Genomic DNA, 16079 nt, shown 5'->3' with positions numbered 1-16079 from the left:
CAGCAATCTAGTGTGATGCTGAAGTGATGTCCTCTACAATGCATACAATGCCCTTTTCTCTCCCTTTTATGGCAAATGCCACATTCTTCCTTGTCTGTTGTATTAGTTACTGGTTTACAGGGCTCCTTCTCACATGCTACCCTCCACTAGGCTATAAGCACACCAAGGATTGACCCTCTTATTCATCCCCAATGCTTGTCATAATTCATAGCACTATCTCAGTGCTAAGGCTGTTCTGACCTGTGCTTACTAAGAAGTTCATATGCCCCACAATCAAAAACAAAAAGTAAACAAATTCAAAACAGAGCTGACTTCTAGTCCCAAAGGAAAAATACATTGGTAAGATTTTTAAGAGAAGGTACCTTAAATAGGTTAGATCCTCAAGACCTCATGGCTGCCTGGGATGACAGGAAGTAAAGATTCCGAACATTTCTCTCTCGGAAATTTACTCAGATAGCTCTCAAAAAGACACAGTTTTCTACTTAACTGACATACATCTAGCAACAGTACCTAAGTCTCAAACATACTAAAAACAAAAGTCTGGCCAAGAATCTTGTTCCAGGTCCCCAACAGGAAAAGGAGAAGTCCAAGCTGGCATTGAAAGACACTAACTCAGGTTTCTAAAGAACTTCTCAGTTTCCAATAGGCTCCAACGACTTCTTAAAGGAGTCCTCAAGGTCACGCTGAATCCCAGAAGATGGGCAGAGCAACCCTAAAAGACCAACACATTTCCAAACTGGTGAACTGCTCATCCTTCCACACTCAACTGTCACCTCGTCTGTGGAGTCTTTATTGCCTCTTTTCCTATCTTCCCCCTTCTTGCTTAGCCAATACTTTGTACATCGCCTATTATATATTCACCATGGAATATTATAATAGTTCTAATGTCTCTCTCTCCTACTAGAGCAGACATACAATGATCACAGCTGCAAAAAGCAAAAAGATGATCCTTCCAATGCTAAAACCTCAGGTACCCAGGTACCCGGGATTGTCTTAATCCCAGGAGGAAAAGGAAAAAGGGTGAAATATTTTCAGATAGCTGCCTGTTTACCATGGACTTCCTAAGAGCCATGGATTTGCACACTGTGGTTCCTTTATCAAGTATCATTCTCTGTCTGGTCAGTATGGGAGGCAGATACACCAGACTTCTGAACACCAAAAACTGTTTGAGCCCTAGGCCTTAGCCATCCTGAACAAGAAGCTGCAAGTAAGCATTAAAGGACCAGTGCTCTTCTGGACAACTCTCAGACTCCTTACAGTAATAAAGTTAGAAGGAACTTAGAGGAGACCCAGGCTAACATCCTCATTTTACAGAAAGGGAAACTGAGGCCCATAAAGAGGAAGGACTTTGGTCAAGGTCCCTCAACCTGCCTAAAGCAAACTTCTGTTCTGATTCCTAGTTCTGTGCAGTTTCTGATGTTCCTTCTCTTTTTTTAAAAGAAAATTCAATCTCAAAACTGATATTAGGGAGGTAACATGTCCAAAGTCATATGTCCCATACATGATGAAGCCAAGATTTGAACCCAGGACAACTCCTGGGAAGGTCCATCCTTTCTTTTACTCTTATAGTGAAGTTTTTTGCAATGCCACATATAAACACAACTTTAGTTTAACTTCCTATAAAGTTAAATTTGGCAGATTAACTAGAAGAATGTTTCCAGTTACATTTGGCAGGTTAAAAACAGGTTTAGCTATGCTCCTACATGAAAATGACAAAATCACATGAAAATGACAGTAAAGATATAAAAAAGGTATGAACCTCAACAAGGAAGAGAATGAGTGAGGGGACATCAAAAGATGAGAGATTTCAACAAATTTTTATACTATGCATAGCGAGTAGAGGATTTATGATTTAAAAAAAAAAGTTAACGAAGCAGTAACCTAAAGCCTTGCATGGTACCTGGGCAGCAGAGATGTGTGATCCCGGGACAGCAGGATCACATCCCCTGGAAGGAATCACTGGATTGAAATACATAAAGGGAAAGGCCTAGGAAGTACAAATTACTTGCCCCAAAGCACATAGGACTAAGAAGCTTGAGCCCCGGTCTTATATATTTTTTATTTTTTGTTATCATTAATCTACAATTACATGAAGAACATTATGTTTACTAGGCTCCCCCCTTCACCAAGTCCCCCTGACAAGCCCCATTACAGTCACTGTCCATCAGTATAGTAAGATGCTGTAGAATAGCTACTTGTCTTCTCGGTGTTGTAAGCCCTCCCCATGCCACCCACACCCACATTACACATGCTAATCGTAATGCCCCCTTTCTTTTTCCCCACCCTTATCCCTCCCTTCCCACCCATCCTCCCCAGTCCCTTTCCCTTTGGTAACTGTTAGTCCATTCTTGGGTTCTGTGATTCTGCTGCTGTTTTGTTCCTTCAGTTTTTCCTTTGTTCTTATATTCCACATATGAGTGAAATCATTTGGTACTTGTCTTTCTCCACCTGGCTTATTTCACTGAGCATAATACCCTCTAGCTCTATCCATGTTGTTGCAAATGGTAGGATTTATTTTCTTCTTATGGCTGAATAATATTCCATTGTGTATATGTACCGCATCTTCTTTATCCATTCATCTACTGATGGACACTTAGGTTGCTTCCATTTCTTGGCTATTGTAAATAGTGCTGCGATAAACATAGGGGGGCATCTGTCTTTTTCAAACTGGGCTGCTGCATTCCCGGTCTTATATTTTGTTACCTTTCTGTAACACATCTATTATTAGTTGACTTAAGAGAATAAAGGATGATTCAGTAGCCCATGTCACAAAATAAAGAAGCAGAGGCAGAGGTGTTTCCCAAGGTCTAGCTTTTGGCCTCCTTTACCAACTCCAAAAAAGTCCTCTATGTTTAGGTTCTACCCGGTGAGAGCTTAGGCTGTTCAAACAGTTGTGTTAAGAACCCCATATTCCAACTGTTTTATTCTACAGCTCTGAAAAAGTAGGTTACCAGCACCTGACAAAAATACGGCTTGGAAGCAAAAGGTTTCAGAAGCATTAATGCTGTTTTGGGTCAAAGCTGAGCTCATCCACCTTGCCCATGGATAGTGTGAAAGCAGCAGCTTTTCATCCCTTTTTAGAACAGAACATGACCAAAGGTAGGTGGTGTTACATCTGCTAACAAGCAAAAACAGATTCATTTTTAAATGCCAAACTATAGGATTGCCTGCAGTACCGATTAAGGCATTAATGGCTCTAGGGCCATTTTTTAATATACAGCAATTAGCTATTTGTACCCTATTCCCTTTTGAACTCTTCTCCATCACTGCATTAAACACTTTACACCCTCAATTTGAGTTTTCTGATGTGCACAAAAAGAATACTGAACCAGGGGCTAGAAGAACAGTTCTAAATTCAGCTCAAGCTTTGGAATCAGCAAATGGCAAAAAAATCCCAGTCCTCTGATCTGAGTTACCAGCTGTGAGATCATAAATAAACCACTAATATCTCCAGGCCTCAGTTACTTCATATGTAAAATGGGCATAACACCTACATGAGAGACCTGTTCTAAGGATTAAGTCAGAGTATAAGCAAATTGCACAGCAGTAAGGCACTCAATAAATGTTAGTTTCCTCTTTAACTGATTACCTGGCATTTGCCAGGTACTTCGAAGCTTGGAAAGGTTGACTGTTTTGAGGAAGCGTGTAGGGAGAGACAGGATAGAGAAACAAGTGATTACAATACAGTACAAACAAATGCAATACAATGCAAAAAAAAATGTGGGCATAAACATTAGAACACAGTACCATATAAATACTAGAAAAAAAAGGATGATAATATGGTCTGGAACAGGAGGAAAGTCACGGAAGGTATTAGACAGAGATATTTGAACTGGGCCTTGAAGATTATTGATTAGAAGGACAGCAAGCAAAGGAAAACATCTTAAACAAAATAAGCTATGAGAAACAAATTTGGGAGATGTGAAAGAGAGTGTATGGCTTATTTAAGCAACAGTGAGAAAATGTGAGAGTAGAAGTGAATAGGTTACACTAGGCCAGAAGATTGGCAAAAGAACCTAGCCATAGGAATTTTTTGTGGAGAGAAAAGTAGTATGAGAAGCAAGGAGAGAGGTAGTTCTCTGAGAAACTGTTGAAAATATTTACTAGAGAAAAACAAAAATAAAATCACTACAACGAAAGATTGTAGTATGGAGGAGAGCTTAAATTTATTTTGTATGACCCAAAAGTCAGATTTAGGATGGATATTAAAGAGTGACATAAAAATGGCCCAGGGATATTAATCACATACAGAGTGAGGTGTTTGGAATTTAAAAGTAAATGTCCCTCCTTTAGGTAGTGAATTAGCTCAGAGAGCTCAAGGAAGAACAGCTACTGGCTAAGGAACCCAGGCTTTCTCTTCCTCTTTGGGGACAGGACTTGACTTGATGGGCTTTTGGTGCAAGCAGGTTTGAGGAACATACTTCTGCCACTTCCTGAGGCCTTACACAATTCAATTCAACCTCAAAAGGGAACACTTACCCACACAGAAACAGCCTAAAAAAGAAAACTAAACGAATGCAAGCAGCTAACTTTAAAGGAAACTAAGCAGTGGGTTTAGAGATAGAGGGGCAATGGGGCTACAGAACATCAGAGGCATTGATATCTGTTACCGTGTTACCAGTGGGGGTGGGAGTAAACACTGGAATTACCTAAATGCCTGGGTTGTCAGGAGCCGCACAGGTCATCCAGGACAACACCTCGTTGTACAGACAGAAACTGAAGCCCACAGAAGGGGTAGGTCAGAGAAAACCAAGCCTAAAAACAACTTAGCATACACTTTATACTTCTTTTACTTTTATTACCTCAGTTGTCTTCAAGATGACACCATGAAGGAGGTGTTATTTTCCCAATGAGACACTAAGTTTTTAAGGCATTATAATGTTTGTATTAGTTACCCTTATGGATTTCTGGAGTAATGCATTGCTTTTTGATCCCATGGGTTTTATAAAAAATTCACCTTGAGGACTGGGGTTCTCCCAGGCAAATAAGAAAGGTTAGAAAACAGTTTCTGAATGCCTCATCCCAACTGTCTTACTCTCTGAGGCTGTCTATGACTTTCCAATTCATTAAATGTTCAACAAAAATTATTCTATTTCAGTTCCTATGCTGACAATAGGAAACCCAGATTTGAATCTGACAAGACCCCTGCCTTAAAGGAGCTCCCATACTAGTAATGTAGACAGACATGGCAATCAGCAATTATCTTTGAGTCATAAAGATCTGGGTCCAAATCCTGGATCCACCCATTACTGGCTAAGGCAAGTCATTCCCTTTATCTAAACTCCATATTCCTTATCTGTGAATTGAGGGCAGTGTCATCAGCCTAACTCAAGGTTACTTGTTAGTGTTTGGTGAGGTAATGTATTTAAAGCACCCAGAAGAATGTCTGATCTATAGTACACATTTTTAACATGTATTTACTGAATTAATGGCTTATATGAGAGCATCCTTTTGGGGTGGTAAGGGGGAAAGAACCTATCCAGCATTATGCTTGCCCATAATCCTGGAGCCTTGGCGGGAATGCTGTTCACCTGATCATGCGGATTTCACATTCCCCAGCTTTTATGTATTAGAACGACAAACCCCAATCCAGCATTAAAAAAAAAAAAAAAAAAAGAGGAACCTAGTAAGTGTCACACCATGACTAGGGATGAGGGAAATAGTTGTCTGGCCTGACCAAAGAGGCAAAGGGAAGTCAGCAGTAGAGCGAAGCTTAAAAAACCTAAGACCTGAAATAATCCTGTATATCCTTCAGGTTAAAGACTAGAAAAGCCTGGTTAAACACAAATATCTCAGCAAGGCACTGCTGGGATAAGAGAGTAGAGGCCAACAGTGATGTATAGATACCTATGGGCTACAGTAGTCTCCACTTCAGATAGTTACTTTTTCAATAAAAATATAGTGCATATCTACTGTAAATTAGGTGTTTGAGGTAAAAGAGACACAGTTCCAAGACTGAGGTACTCACAGTGCCAGAGATTGAGATATAATGAAAAAAGGTTTCACCACTAAGGTTCTAACATAATGAAATTCAGTGGGTTGCAGGAAGTAGCACAGTTTTCCCATGTTCATTCTCTCTCCTGAGTTTCCCAGCCACCAAGCTTCCTTCACTTCTTTTTCAATCAATTCACCACATTCACCGCCTGCCATTTCTACAGGCCCTTCCCTGGACACAAGACCCTGACTATAGGCCATTAGCAGTCCACAATGGAAACTGGACTAACAGAAAAGCCCATTCCTTACCCTACCTACACCCTGCAAACTAAACTCTACAAAATAATTTTAAAGCCACAGAAGAACAAGTTCTACTGTATCTATTTTAACCATTTAGAGTAACAATTCTAAGAAGATAGAATTAAGTTTCTGGAAAAGATCTCAAACATTTATTGAATATGCCTATTATGTGCCAGGCACCACTTTGAATGCTTTACATATACTAATGTCCTCTAAATGAGTCTGCAAGGGTGCTGTTATTATCTCAATTTTAAAAAGGAAAACCTGTGTTCACAGAAATTAAATGCCTTGCCCAAAATCTCACATTTAATAGGTGATGGAACTGAAATCCATAAACACATTGGCCATGCCCAACTACGGTCTTCCTTTTTCCCACAGCATCTCACATTTCATTCTAATAATAACCCTGTGAAGAAGGTAAAAGATGTATCAGCATTCTTCCATATTATAAATAAGGAAACTGGCGCTTAAGGAAGTGATATTATATTCTCAGGAACAAGTCAGTAAGTGGCAGAGCCATGGTTTATATCCAGATCTTTTTCTCTCAAATCTGTGCTCTTTCCACTACTTCATATTTCCTCTTACACTGTGCCTTGCAGAAGGGTGTAGTGGAAATATACTTAATAGGAAGTCAGAAGTGCTAAGAGGTCCTGACCCTGTAACTAACTTGTTGTATAATATTGAGTGAGTTATTTTTCTTCTCTTGGCTTCAGTTTTCTCATTCATAAAATAAGGTTGTTAGACTGGACAACCCTTAGGTTCCCCTGGCAATCTAGGTTTTAATTACTACCAATAATTCTACGAGATGCAATTTCTCCGATTTCCTTGCCACCCAACAGTAATTTCCTAAAAGAAAAAAAAACCTGTTATTTGTAATACAAAGCAAGAAATATTCAACACCACAGAGTAGAAATTACCCATTCAATTTCCTTCCTTCCTTCTTTAAACACCCCTGACGGACATAGAAAAGGCCACAAGCCACCTAATAACACAATGTTGGCACATCCAATAACTGGCACATCTAATAACGTCTAGCAGTGAAGAGTGTGATCATGGTAGGGACCTTCGTCCCTAGGTTGGGACATCAGCTCTGCTTCACTTGCAGCAGACCCGGCTTATGTAATTTACAAGTGACTTTTGACCAATTAGTCTGAGAGAACAAAAATGGAAATTTAATCCCAGATACAAGTTCTCCCATGCCAAGACATAGGAAAAGGGCAAGAAGCAGGATCTAAGACTTTGGACAAATTATTTCCCTGTCTTAGTTGCTTTATATGTAATAAAGTAAAGGAAATAGTCCAAACCAATCCTGAACACCTTTCTTCCTGCAACCTAATAGGAATTTATAAATATTCTAAATTTAGAAAATGTGGGATGCATAAAAAATGAGAAGTAGGATGAAGAAGGCACAGTGTTACAAATTAAAACAACCTCACAGAAGAAAATAAAAAGGAATTAGTTACACTGCCAAGGCAGAACATAAAATATGTATGGTCACATCACCCTGAATACATATTAGTTAGAAGAGCAAAAAGAAACCTCTATATCCTTGTGACAGTTGAGGTGAATAATTCATGTAATGGCCCAGGATAAGACTGCAGAGGCAGAAACCACTGCTCATGCAGTTAAACCAGAGCTGATCTGAATATCAAGGACTGGAGACCTGAAATAATTATTGAGAACAACGGAACTGTTGTAAGAGCAAAGATAGTTCTAAGGGAGCACACCTCCCTTGTCCTCAGAATAAAGTTCACACTATTTTAGCCAAGCATCGTTTTCAATAAATATTTACTCACTAATATGCTAAATGATAAACTAAGCACTTTCACATACATTAGTTTACTTAATCCTCCCAACCCTTGAATTTTCATTCCCTATTATACAGAAGAGGAATCTGAAGCTCAAAGAGGTAAAGAGACCAGAATGAGAACCCAATTTCTGACTCCAAGTTCAATGTACTGCCTACCTCATCCCTATTATAAACTATTTCCTCCACTGTGCAGATCCCTCACACATTTATTATCTAGTTTTATATCTTACAACAACCTTGGGAGGTAAGCATTCAAAATTTCATTATGAACTGTCCTATACCCACCTTTACAGTTTGAAATGGATGCTACTGGCTGCCTACCCAGCATCCATTCCCCTCTTCCTCCTTCCTAACAAAGCTCTGGTCTTTTCAGGTATTCATCCTCAGCAGCCTTTGTCACTAAGTCAGTTCTCAAATTTTAGCACACTATCGGAGGCATAACCATCTGGAGGGCTTGTTAAAATACTCATTCCTAGGCTGCACAGAGTTTTTGATTCAGTAGGTCTGGTACATGCCCTGAAAATTTGAATTTTTAACAAGTTCTCAAGTGATCACACTTTAAAAGTCACTATCCTAAAGGAAAGCTAACCCTAAATGTAGTACTAGGGGTAGGTCTTGTTTTACATCCAAACCAAACACAGTAATCCCAATCTCTTTGCCAGTTATTAGTTTAAGAACTCAGGCTTAACCAGTTAGCATCTGGCATGCCTCTGAAAACTACTGTAGTTAAGCAATGGGCAAGTGGCCTAAGTTAGTCCAAGGAGACTAAAGAGAAGAACTTTTTTTTCCACTTTGGGAGAAGAAGTCAATGTATGTCTCTGCCTCTGTCTCTCTCTGTCTCCATCTTCCTCCTCCTCCTCCTCTCTCTGTCTCTCTCACACTGTCTCTCTCTGTCTCTGTCTCCATCTCTCTCTCTCTTTCATCTACTGGTTAATAAAGAAACTTATCTATACAACTGTTATTATCAGACAATCTACCATCATGATGGAAACCAACTTGGGGATAAAAGTAACACAGGCTGTTTATAATTTAACCAAGGATGTGAAAGGTGAAAGCCATTTCTAGATTTAATGCAATCCCTATCAAAATGCCAATGGCATTTTTCACAGAACTAGTGCACATAATCCAACAAGTTTTATGAAACCACAAAAGGCCCCAAATAGCCAAAGCAATCATGAGAAAGAAAAGCAAAGCTGGAGCTATCATAGTCCATGATTTCAAACTATACCACAAAGCTACAGTAATCATAACAGTATGGTACTGGAACCAAAAAAAGACACATAAATCAATGAGGCAGAATAAAGAACACAGAAATAAACCCATGGTTATATGGTCAATTAATCTCTGACAAAGGAGACAAGAATATATCATGGGGAAAAGACAGTCACTTCAATAAATGGTGTTCGGAAAGCTGGACAGCTACGTGCAAAGAAAAAGTGGCTCACTGTATTACACCAGACACAAAAATAAACTCAAAATGCATTAAAGACCTATATAAGGCCAGAAGCCATAAAGCTCCAAAAGGAAATCATAGGCAGTAAACTCTTGAACACTGGCACTAGTAATTTTTCTGGATATGTCTCCCAGGCAAGGGAAACAAACAAACAAAATAAACAAGTGGGATGACATCAAACTAAAAAGCTTCTGCACAGCAAAGGACACTATCAACAAAACAAAAAGGCAACCTACTGAATGGGAGAATATATTTGCAAATGATATAAGCAAATGCAAAATATATAAAGAACTCAATACCAAAAAATAAAAAATAAAATATGATTAAAAAATGGGCAGAGGACCTGAATAGACATTTGTCCAAAGAAGACATACAGTGGCCAACAAACACATAAAAATAAAAAGACATTCCACATGACTACTCATTAGGGAAATGCAAATCAAAACCAAAATGAGATGTTACCTCATACTGGTCAGAATGGCTAGTATCAAAAAGACAAGAAATAACAAGTGTTGGCAAGGTTGAGAGAAAAGAGAACTCTCATGCACTGTTGATAGGATTGTAAATTGGTGTAGCCACTATGGACAACAGTATGAAGGTGCCTCAAAGAACAAAAAATAGAAATACTATACATCTTAGCAATTTCACTTCTGGGAATTTACCCAAAGAAAACAAAATCACCAATTTAAAAGGATATCTGAACCCCTATGTTTATTGCAACATTTAAAATAACCAATATATGGAAGCAACCTAAGTGTCCATCAATAGATGAACAGATAAAGAAGGTATAGTACATATATATACTGGAATACTACTCAGTCATAAAAAAGAATAAAACTTGCATTTGCAACAACATGGATGGACCTAGAAAGTATTATGCTAAGTGAAATAAGTCAGACAGAGAAAGACAAATACCATAAGATTTCACTTGTATGTGGAATCTAAAAAACTAAACAAAACAAAAACAGACTCAAACACAGAGAACAAACTGGTATTGCCAGGGGCTGAGGGTCAGTGGGGGCAGGGGGGGGAATGGGCAAAATAAGTGAAGGGGATAAAGAGGTACAAGTTCCCATTATAAAAATACATAATTCAGAGATGAAAAGTATATCACAGGAAATATAGTCAATAATATTGTAATATCTTTGTATGGTGACAGTTGATAACTATACTTATCATGAGCATTTTGTAATACATATAATGGTTGAGTCACTATATTATATACCTGAAACCAATGCAATATTGCACATCATCTATTACTTCAATAAAAAAGTCATACTAAATTTTTTAAAATTAATGCAATAGAAAAACAAAAAGCAACGCAGGCTGGATGTAAATTTCAATATGATTTAAGCCAAATTTGGGTCAGAAATTCTGCTTAGAGAATTCCAAATGATATAGAATTTGGTACTAGAAAAGGGTACAAGCCACCTGAATCCCTCCATGGCAGAATCTGTAAACTGATTGGCTCAACACCTATTCCAATCTCTTTTAGCTTTGGGTACCACAGAGGTTGGAAAACAGAAAAACTGTATTTCCCAGACTTCCTTCTAAATGTGATTTAGGTTTTGCTAATCAGATGCCCGCATGCCAGAAACTGACTTGGAATTAAATTAGATGAGTGGAGAGAATGGGCACAGGACATCCCTTTTGCTGAAACAAACTGCTACAGAGGCAGCACAGTTCTAGTCTACCAGTGTAGCAACAGCTTCCTGATTCTGGAGCTTCTAAATTATGGCAAAGACAGTAGCAGCCCTGAAAGCTCGGTTCTTTGGTGCAGTTTGAGGAGTTTGGGCCTGGAAGCTCAGCTTGGGTCCATTTCTTCTACTCTCCCAAAGACTCTGTATCTCTGGTACCGTTTAATAAACCCTTTTCCTTGAACAAGCTAGAGTGGAATTCTATTACTTAACCCTATTATCAAAACCCCTGACCAATAAAATGTCATACACTAAAGAGAACACATAATATTTACATCATATTCCCTTAACACCTGACCCCTTCCTTTCTTGTCTTTGCATCAGTGTTTCCCTGTGTTGGAATGTCCTCCTTCAAAGTCATCCCATTTGTAAATTACACACTTCCTCCATGAAGAGATTTACATAAAAAGGAATTAATACAGAGGAAAGGAAGAAAATTGACTTGACAGAGGAGACTGAGCTCTGAAAAATGAGTAGTAAGACATCTGGCAGAGACGGGGCAAAAAGGAAGGAGAGGGGCATTTTAAATGTCAAGAACATTCACAAAGGCAATGAAGTGCCTCTTGCCACCAAGGACTGACTATAAGAATTCACAGGTTCTTAGAGTTGGGATTGATGCCCCAGCATAAACTGGTTTTTGATCAATCAATTAATGTTGAATACAAGTGATTTTACAATCAGTTGCCAATAATTTCTAAGCACTAATAAACATACAAAAAATACTGTCCTAAAAAAAAAAATACTGTACTACAAGCTATAGGGAATTTCCCAGTCTCCCACTCTTTAAGATTACGATGCATAAGGAAACAATGACATCTGAAAAGATGGGCATAGCACAAATACTATCAAAAAAGTGCAAATTCATATAAACAGTTGTAAAAAAAAAAATTCAAGTCGGAGTATCTAAGAGTAGGCATTATTCAGAGAGAATTTCCTTAAGTATTCACTAAATACTACTAAGCATCTACTATGTGCTAAAAATTATTCCAGGTGCTGAGGATACAAGGAAGCAAGCAGACAAGATCCTTGCTTTGAAAAGGCTTAGATTCTAATCAAAGGAGAATTAGGAACAAAGATCTCAAGGGCAGGGCTGTAAAAAAAAGCACTGGTCATTAGGCTCAGTTTAGCTTCCCTGCCCTGTAATGATAACAATAGCCAGTACTTACTGAGCACTTGTTATATGCCAGCATCTGCCTGGGCCTTAGAATTATTACCTCACATAATCTAGTGACAAACTATGAACAAATGTACTGCCACTAGTGTCGTTTTAAGGATAAGGAAATTAAAACTGCAGAGGTTAAATAATTCCTCCCAGATCACATAGTTAATAAGTGGCAGGACCACAGGATTCAGTTAGTCAGTAGCAGAGGTTTTAACCACTACACAATATAGAAAGAGGACAGAATTATATTTACTTGAGATTAAGCTTTGTTCAAAGGGGAGGCATGGAATTATTAATTTGGCATGAACTTTATCATTGTTGAGGGTTTCTTTTTTCCCTTATCCCATAAAATGAGGAGTTAGACTCCCTAAGTCATGGTCACTTTCAGTTTCTGTTCCCACGGTTTCAAAAACAATGTGAAAGGGTATTCAGGTGCGTCATCTAATTGTTAGTGAAAAAGTACTATGAAGGCTGACCCTAAACATTTCTTACCCACCAGTTGGGACCACTTACTTCCATGCCTGCATTAAGGGGTACGCACATTAGCATTATATTAATTGGTATAAACAGCTGTAGCACAAACCTCCAACACATAGGAGGCTGGAGGCACAGAGAACAAAAGGAGAGGCAGGCCAGCAATGATTGGCTGACCTGCATCCATCTAGGTCAGGCATGGCATTTGGTCCCTCTGCGTTTCTCAATTCTCATGAATGTGGAGCCTCAGGCAGCAACCCAAAACCTTCCTCATTTACATCTCAATCTCCAGGAAGAATTACAATGGGAACAAGAGCTACTGAGACAGAGAACAGACTCTGAATATTAAAGTACACACTAGGAAGGAGCTGGCAAAAGGAAGAATAAGAGGCTTTCTTTTGGACCTTTCAATGTAAAACAATCAAACCCTACTCAACTCACCTGTCATATAAGAGCTGTGTCAAACAGTACCTTTTCGAGGAGCTTTTCCAAATCTCATCAATTATTATTCACTTCTTCCTATCCCTATGCATTTATTAGGTATCTCCGATGTACCAGACTCTGAGCTAGGCAACAAAGGAATATAACAAATAAAGCGCAATTATTGACCTTGGGGAATAAATCTAATGGGTTAACAAGAACGTGCAGAGGGATTCTTGTAATCTGATAACTAATATCTAAAAATGCCATTTAGGTTAACTAACATTAGGTTAATAACTAATTTCCTAGTAAATTTTTTAAAGCTGACTGGGCCTTTAATTTATCAAGATAAACATAAAAGAAGTATTTTAAATTCCTATTTAACAATATTTTTTATTGCCATTAAGGTAAATCTTAAAGGACATCTGTCACTTCACATTTGGCTTTCAAAACACATTGATAAGAGGATCCATTTTTGTAAAAATATTCCAGAACTTCACTAATTTTTCCCAAGGGTCTCTTAATCCTTTGTTACTCAAATCATTGTCCTATTAATCTTCTATTATGTCATTACTCATGTTGCTTTTCCCTTCTATCTTAAACTAGTCTTTTACCTAATCCTCATTTGTCAAGGAATTGTTGGTGTGTGGTTCAAGCAATTCTCCAATAGAGCTTCATTTCAAATTCATAAAATGCTTCATGTTTTGCAGAAATTTTGGTTTTCAGTTTAGAATCCATTTGCATCATATTGTTAGATGTTAATTATCCTACCATTAGAAAGGCACTTAGTGACCAAGATGATGAAGAGGGTAGCCCTGTGGTGAGCAGGGAGGAATGCTTGAGAAGGAGACTCATTTTCTAACTGATCAGTTCCTATGGATAACAAATGAACTTCTATATATCTAATCATAGTGCAAAGGATGGAGACAGTGCTACAGAAATTCAAAAAAGCTTAATAAATACTTGTTGAGTGAATAAGTAAATTATTTTATTCAATCATTCAATAAGCATTTATTAAGAGCCTATTACCTACCAGATACTGTTCAAAATGCTCAGTATATAGCAAGGAATGACAGTACTATCCTGTCTTAGTGCATTTGAGTTGCTGCAACAGAATACCATAGACCGGTGGCTTACAAACAACAGAAATTTATTTCTTAGAATTTGGAAGCTGGGAATTTCAAGTCAAAGCACCAGAAGATTCAGTGTTGGGTGAGAACCTCTTCCTGGCTCATCAACGGCTGTCTTCTCACTGTCCTCACTTGGCAGAAGAGGGTGAGGGAGCCCTATGGGATTTCTTTTATAAGGACTTAATCCCATTCATGAGGGCTCCACTCTCATGACCTCACCACCTCCCAAAGGCCCCACCTCCAGATATCCTCACATTGGGCATTAGGACTTGACATATGAATTTTGTGGGAGGCATAAACATTCAGTCTATAGCATATTCTCAAGGAATTTATAATCATAAATGGGTAGGTGAAGTCTGGAAGCCTAATTGGAAGAAATGGCATACAAGCTGGACCTCTATGAATGAAGAGATTTAATAGCAGAGAGAAGAGAAGAATTTCAGGCTGAAGGAATAGAGTGATATGACATAGGAAAGTGAGTGGAACTGGAAATATTTTTAGAGAGATAAAGCAGGGTTAGGAGAGATGAGGCTGAAGAAGTAGGTGGGGTGAAATTGTAAAGTTCCCTGAATAACAAATTAATTTACATATTGTCCTACAAACAATGGGGACACACTGATGGTTTTTGAGCAGAACAGTGGCAGGATTAGAAAATTTACCTCAAGCAGAATAATGGATGAATAAAAGGGCAGAGAAATTGGTGGCCAGGATGCTACTTGAGAAGTAATTAAAATCCTAGAGAAAAGATTATAGTCTAAACTATCAGAGAGAACAGAAAGATAAAAACAAATCTGAAAAAAACTCATATAAAACTGACAAGCCTAAATAAGCCTCAATCATGTGTGAATGCATTCAGTCAGCAAATATTTGTGACACTCACTATGTTCCACCATACAAGGTACTAGCATGTAATGCTGAACAAAAGAGCTATGTTTTTTGACTCCATAGAGCTGAAAGTCAAGACATGTAACAGTCAAATAAGTATAGGATTAAGGTTATTATAAATGCCATTACAAAAAGATAACAAAGTACTGTAAGAGGATAATAGAGGGGATCTTCTTTAGATGAGGCAAGCCCTGGCTCACAGACAATAGTCAATATTCATGTATTGAAAGAAGAAAAAATAAGGAGGGAGAGAGAAGCCAGACTTGGGAAGAAGTCAGAATTGAGGAAGAACATACCAGGGGAGAAAAACAGGTGTAAAGGCCCTGAGGCAAGAAAGGCTTCTCAAACTTTGTGTAACAGGAAAGAAATGCCAACAGTTCAGAAAGAAAAGCCTCTCAGGAGAGGTGGAGTGTGGCACAAGACAAGTCAGAGAAACAAAAACAATGGCCAGGTCACACAGAACCTTATAAACCATGTTTAAGATTTTGTATTTTCTCCTAAATAAAACAAAAAGCCTTCACAGATTTTTAAGTAAAGAGCTCAATTAAAAGATTACTGCAGCATCCAGGGTAGAGAAGGTGGCAGCTTGCATTAGAAAGGTGACAACAGAGATGAAGAGGGGTGGATGGATTCAAGAAATAACATAGGAAGTAAAATGGACAAGATTGGGAGTGGAGTATAGTTGAAGGACAGGAGATCAGAAAGTGTCAGGGATAAATCTTAAATGTCCAATTTAAGCAACTAGGAAACAAAGAAGCCACTTAGTACTATGACAGGGATTAACTGGAGGAGGACCGGGTGCGTACAGAAAGAT

The 16079-nt window shown here is 38.4% G+C and overlaps 1 protein-coding gene across 3 annotated transcripts in view; it reads right to left on the bottom strand.

Moving 5' to 3' along the window:
- Positions 1 to 16079, bottom strand: part of PAK1 (p21 (RAC1) activated kinase 1) — a 122438-nt gene that overhangs the window by 92690 nt on the left and 13669 nt on the right. The window contains exon 1 of one of the 3 annotated variants that reach the window (XM_073215979.1): positions 363 to 377. The exons of the other annotated variants lie outside the window; for them this stretch is intronic. The gene's annotated coding sequence lies outside the window, so the exon portion shown is untranslated. Of the gene's footprint in view, positions 1 to 362; positions 378 to 16079 lie in introns of those variants that run through there. 3 annotated transcript variants of the gene reach the window in all.

The sequence above is a fragment of the Manis javanica genome, chromosome 11 (genome assembly GCF_040802235.1).
Source record: "Manis javanica isolate MJ-LG chromosome 11, MJ_LKY, whole genome shotgun sequence".
NCBI lineage: Eukaryota > Metazoa > Chordata > Mammalia > Pholidota > Manidae > Manis > Manis javanica.
This window is presented reverse-complemented; position numbering and strand designations above follow the sequence as displayed.